The following is a 6,611-nucleotide window of genomic DNA, read 5'->3' as shown; positions in this document are numbered from 1 at the left end:
TATAAAACAAACAAATGAACAAATAAATGCGTATAGGCTACATACTAAAAAGGGTATAAGCTTGTGGAATTTCAGAATCTTGAAGGGCGTTTAGGTGCTGTTTTTTTATTAGTGCTTTGTTTTATGTTGTTATGATGTTGTACTTCTTTTAGTTTAAGTTAGCAGGCTAAAGGGTATTAGCGGCGACTGCACTAGCATAGCATTACGTCACGCGTCGATCACAGATAAAAGATCAGCGCTGATCATCGGGACCGGAAGGACTCCAGAATGGACGGATATCAAAGTGTCTCCTCTCTGATGTCTCGGGAAGAGCCAGCATGGCATGGTGGGTGTCCATGGGTGTGGATGACAGCGTCTCTCTCATGAACAAAGGGTCAGCTTTTATTTGGGCTAGTGTCGACACTCCTGGGACGGGGAGATAAAGTTGAGGGAGGGCCGTCCGACATAATCGGGCAGCGGTCATTTAAATCAGTCAAGCGGAGGAATTTATTTCCCTTAATCCGTCATTCTGTTGTCTTCCTGTCCAAGCTGGTGACAGAAGATTTTTTTTACTTCTTATTTATTTATTCATTGATTTATTTAGCTTTTTAAAGTGATGGTTTACTTCACATTCATTTATTATGATTTTCCTCATTTTAGAATAGTTCTAAAGTAAAAGTCATCACAGCTTTCAAAAAACAAATAATAAGTGCAAATGTCAAAAAATAAGTGCAAGTATGGAAATCATACATGTTCTTCCGTTGAGTTTATTTTATTCAGTTTATCAGGTTATCTAAAATGAAACATGAATCCCTTTTGGAAAACATTTACAGCAATTTAATTTATAAAGAACTTAATCAGTCAAGTGTAGTTGTGTTTTGTTTTATATGATTTTTAAAATTTATTTTAACATAACTAGCAGATGCTTTTATCCAAAAGAGATTTACAATTGAGGATTAAAAAATAACAAATTGAAAAACAAAGGTGAGAGTTGCAGACATACTATGCAGTGATTTATCCACTCACCGGCCACTTTATTAGGTACACCTCCAGGCACGTGCACGCATAGGGCTCAACCTGTGCCCTTTTTCGTCTTGGATATAAAGTGCCCTTCCAAAATGATCTCAAGTGCAAAATGATCCCCCCCCCCCCCCAGCCCTCTTGTTTGAAAACAAAACAAACCCCCTCTCTAACCACACCCCCATCTCCCCAAAACCACCCACTTCACCCCCCGCTCTTCAGTTTGCGACACCCCCAAACCCCCCCCACCCCCTGGCTCTTCAAAAAATGTATCCTGCACATGGCCCTTGGATAATCTCTGCACGCTGCTGCACCTGTCCAAATGCCCATAACGCAAATTTCTAATCATATGGCAGCAACTCAATGCATTTAGGCATGTAGACATTGTCAAGACGATCTGCTGCAGTTTAAATCGAGCATCAGAATGGGGAAGAAAGGTGATTTAAGTGACTTTGAACATGGCATGGTTGTTGGTGTCAGATGGGCTGGTCTGAGTTATTTCAGAAACTGCTGATCTACTGGGATTTTCACGCACCACCATCTCAAGGGTTTACAGAGAATGGTCTAAAAAAGAGAAAATATCCAGTGAACGGCAGTTCTGTGGGCACAAATGCCTTTTAGATCCCAGAGGTCAGAGGAGAATGGCCAGACTGATTCCAGCTGATAGAAAGAGAGGTAAGAAAAGGACAACTGAGGTATGCAGAAGAGCATCTCTGAACGCTTACAACACAACACATCCTACCTTGAGGCAGATGGGCTACAGCAGCAGAAGACCACACCGGGTGCCTCTCCTGTCAGCTAAGAACAGGAAACTGGGGCTACAATCACACAGGCTCACCAAAATTTGACAATAGAAGATTGGAAAAACGTTGCTTGGTCTGATGAGCCTCCATTTCTACAGAAGCATTCACATGGTAGGGTCAGAATTTGGCATCAACAACATGAATGCATGGATCCATTCTGTCTTGTATCAATGGTTCAGGCTGGTAGTGGTGTAATGGTGTTGAGGGTAATTTCTTGGCATGCTTTGGGGCCATTAGTACCAATTGAGTATTGTGTCAACACAGCCTACCTGAAATATTGTTGCTGACCATGTCCATTCCTTTATGACCAAAGTGTACCCATCTTCTGATGGCTACTTCCAGCAGGCTAACGCAGCATGTCATAAAGTGCAAATCATGTCAGACTGATTTATTGAACATTACAATGAGTTCACTGTACGCAAATGGCCTCCACAGACACCATATCTCAATCCAGAAGAGCAACTTTAGGATGTGGTGGAATGGGAGATTTGCATCATAAATGTGAGCTGACAAATTAACTGTATGATGACCAAAATCTCAGGAATATTTCCAGTACCTTGTTGAGTCTATGCCACAAAAATAGATATTTATATTTATTTATTTATTTTTTACTTAATTTATTAGTTCTGAACTGGTCAAGTGCTGTGCTATTTATTTGATCTTATATTAACATTGACTATTTAATTAAATTAAGTGCAGTTTTAATTTAATATTCATCCTAAACAAATGCTGTTTGATTTTAATACAATAATTTAATTTCCATACAAAGCCATTTTATACATTTATTATAACATTTTATTTATTATTATATTTTTTATTTATTTATTTATTTTATTTTTATTTTTTTTGGGGGGGGGGGGGGGGGGTGTCACCTTTATTTTTGATAGGACAGTAGAAAGAATTGACAGGAAAGCATGGGGAGCAGAGAGAGGGGAAGGATCGGCATAGGACCGCGAGGCGGAATCGAATCTCGGGCCGCCGCAAGCACCGGAGTGCATGTGTCGACGCACTAACCACTACACCACTGGCGCTGACTATTATTATATTTTTTTAACTTATTTTTTTAAATATACTTTTCAACAAGCCATTTTTTTTACATTCTTTTTCATTAATTCTTTTTAAATATGTATTTACAATTACATTCATCAACAACAATGTTTACAGTTCTTCTATCAGGCATAATTTTATATTTTCCTTAATTCAATTTCTGTCTTATTTTATGATGTGTTTTTTTTTAGGGCTCACATTTATATGAACAAGCAGCCAATAAGAGATCTCAGGAACATTGTGTACAGTAAAGCCCAACTTTTCTCCAAGATCCAAGGTATGCAAGATGAATTAAACTGATGTTTGATGATTTCTGTCCCTTAGTTCTGTGTGGCTGTTCTCCTGATAACAGAAATTCCCAATAAACAAACAAACAAAATTCACAAACAATGATGCACATCAGGAAGATTTACCCATATCTTCTGTTAGAATGAACCAAAAATAAATGAAAATAAACAATTCTCTGAAAATATTTACTTAAAAAGAGCATACTATTGTATTCATGCATGATTCAAAGATTTAGAATTAGCCCAAAAAATATTATAAGACCTTACAAATGCAGCCCCTCATGTTTTTAGGCTTTTTGTTTAAAATAATAATAATAATAATAATAATTGTAAAATAAAAATAATGGCAATAAAAAAAACTGTCCCAGATAAACAGAGAAACACTGTCCAGGATTATTTCAGGCTTGTTTTGTCGTGTAGTTATCTAGCTCCGCATGTGTCACAGTGCTGTAGTTTCCTGATCAAGCCAATTAAGTTTATTTTTCTTTGCTATTCTGAGATCGTTCTGCCTGGACATGTGGGTGGGTTCTCAAGAAACTGTTGCGTTGTGGGTATTTAATTGGGCCTTGTTTGGTTTTTCCCCCTCATGGTGATCAAATTTTTAGCATAATCTCAGAGCTGCATTTGTGTGTGTGTTGATGTTTCTAGAAGTCTGTAAATAGCACTGCATCGTTTATCAGTTTTTTTATCAGTAATTTGGGGGTGAACTATCTCCTAATACAGAGTTTTAGAGTAAGTTTAATGTGACTGGGCGACATGGTGGCTCAGTGGTTAACACTGTCGCCTCAGAGCAACAAGATTAGTGGTTTGAGTCCTGGCATTTTTTTTTTTGTGGAGTTTGCATGTTCTCCCTGTGTTTGGGTGGGTTTCCTCAGTGTTTTGTGGTTTCCCCCACAGTCCAAAGACATGCGCTATAGGTGAGTTGAATAAACTAAATTGGGCATAGTGTATGTGTGTAAATGTGTGGGATGTTTTCCAGTACTGGGTTGCAGCTGGAAGGGCATCCACTGTGTAAAACATATGCTGGAAAAGTTGGCAGTTCATTCAGCTGTGGCAACCTCTGATAAATAAGGAGCTAAGCTGAAGGAGAATGAATGAATGAATGAATGAATGAATGAACTTCTTAATCATTGTAAAACATAATTACAACTGTGGCAACTCCTCCATAAACTAACTAAAACAAAAAAAACTAAGCTGCTTAAAATGACTAGAGTTCTCGTAAAGTACACACTGTTAGCAATTAGCAAAACAAGAGCTCTGATATCTGATAATCCAGTTCTCATAAAGATTATTCGACTTCCTAATAATAAATTGAGCTGCACAAACTTATCTAATACATAAAGCACTTAAACGAGACACAATCTAAATAACAACAGCAACAAAAATAATACGAGCACAAATAAACAGGCCGGTTGACAAAAGTGAGGAGTTTGGTTGCGAGCCAAGCGCTCCTGCTGAACAGCGCAAGCGTATGCCTTTTAAATGTGGCGGACCAGCTCCTGATTGGTGCGTAGAGTGTGTCAAAATGGTGATTGACAGCCTCCTCAACCAATGGTTGCACACCTGGGCAGGACAGAGTACACAACATAAAAGAGAAGAGGAAGCGAAACAGAAAACAAACACAAAACACCACAAAACATAGAAAAGATATTTTGGATGAAATCCGGGAGCTCTCTCTTATTTCATAGACAGAAAATGTCCAGAGACGAAAAAGCCAACACTCAAAAAGTCCAGAAAAGCAACCAAATGCATTGTCCAAAAATTTCAAGAGTAATAAAACGAAGCTCCAAAAACACTTTTGTGCACACAAAAATCATATAAATATAAGCATTTTTGTCAGACAAAGACAAACAAAAACAGTTTTAAATTTTATCCAAAATCTTGGCTAATAATTTTGACCTTAAAATGGTTTTTAAATAATCAAAAGCTGTTTTTATTCTAGCTTAATTAAAACAAGACTTTATCCAGAAGAAAATATATTATAGGAAATACTGTGGAAAAATTCCCTGCTCTGTTAAACATCATTTGGGAAATACTTGAAAAAGAAAATTTACAGGAGGGCTAATAATTCTGACTTCTTTTTCTTTATAATATGAGCATTTATTTTACCCCAGTATGTTCAACTGAGCTTCTGGGCTAGTCTGCCAATTCTGATGGGCGCGTGTTTGTCTTGTTTTACGCTTGAGCAACTGAATGAATGCCGAAGTCTATTTAACTGATTTTCTTTTAATTACATTACAATATCGATGCTGTAAAAGGAACCGTATAAAATCCTTGAAAGTGACAGAATGTTTATTTCCTCCTGAGGACTTGAAACCCACAATTATGTTGTACATAAACGAAGCATGGCAAAGAGAATGGGACAACTGCATAAATAATTATTTACATGAAATTATCCCGGAAATAAATGAAAGACACTTGGAGAATTATCAATTTGAGACCAGGAATGAACAAACTGTCTATACTAGATGTCGTATTGGAGATTCTTGGCGGACTCATTTGTATTTACTCAACAACGAAGACCCACCTAAATGTAATTACTGCCAGGCTGCTCTTACCATGAAACATATTGGAACGTGGAAGTTTGAATACAATTAGACAAAGTTTCTTTAACGAGCCTACTTTGATGGACATTTTTAAAAAGGCACCACCAGGAAGAATCTTAAATTATTTATCATTAATTGAATTGAAAAATCATAATTAACTTTGAATATATTTTTGTGTGAGTTTTAATTATTTATATTTTATATATTTGTCTAAGTAACTTTTTATTGTAATATGAATTTGTTTTTATCATGTAATATTTTTGTGTATATCCATTTTTAAGGCATAAGTTGATGTGGCAATGAATGAATGAATGAATGAAAGAATGAATGAATGAAAGAATGAATGAATGAATGAATGAATGAATGAATGAATGAATGAATGAATGAATGAATGAATGAATGAATAAATAAGGTCAATGTTAAGGCTAATGTGGGTTAATAGAGGACATTCACCAGGCTGTGAGTTTATCGATTTTCTGTCTGAAAACACAAATGGCTAGAATAAATTTGGCAGCAGAATGATGAAAGATTACTGTAGCTCCAGACTTTGAACTTGAATCGATCCAAATCCTAGTGGAGACCTTATATACGACACTTCCCCTGTTATTAATCAGTGCAGAACATCTTATGCATACAAAATCTCTGATAATGTGTACATTAACAGGCCCTGTAATGATTCATTGCATATGATGTACAGTATAAGATTGTATTGAATTCAGAGTGACTGCACTGAAGGTTTTAAACGCTCAATGTTTCTGTTTCTTATGTTAAAAATATTGTGTAAAAACGCTCTGATTTATTAGTACACAGTTGAGCCGGATTATATAAACTGATAGCATTAAACTCATACTCATACTCATAATGGCACGTTTAATGATAGCAGTTTTCTGTGTTGATCTGAGGTGATATTTCAATAGCTATAAGTCTTT

The 6,611-nt window shown here is 36.4% G+C and overlaps 1 protein-coding gene across 6 annotated transcripts in view; it reads left to right on the top strand.

Moving 5' to 3' along the window:
• Positions 1-253: 253 nt before the first annotated feature.
• ncam3 (neural cell adhesion molecule 3) overlaps positions 254-6,611 on the top strand; it is a 52,607-nt gene continuing 46,249 nt past the window's right edge. For all 6 annotated transcript variants that reach the window (XR_015512105.1, XR_015512098.1, XR_015512101.1 and 3 more), the window contains exons 1-2: positions 254-325; positions 3,041-3,126. The gene's annotated coding sequence lies outside the window, so the exon portion shown is untranslated. The remainder of the gene's footprint in view (positions 326-3,040; positions 3,127-6,611) is intronic.

This window comes from Danio rerio, chromosome 16, assembly GCF_052040795.2.
Source record: "Danio rerio strain M-AB ecotype USA chromosome 16, GRCz13ab, whole genome shotgun sequence".
Lineage (NCBI taxonomy): Eukaryota > Metazoa > Chordata > Actinopteri > Cypriniformes > Danionidae > Danio > Danio rerio.
Note: the sequence above shows the minus strand (reverse complement) of the source record. Positions and strands in the feature narration are given on the sequence as shown.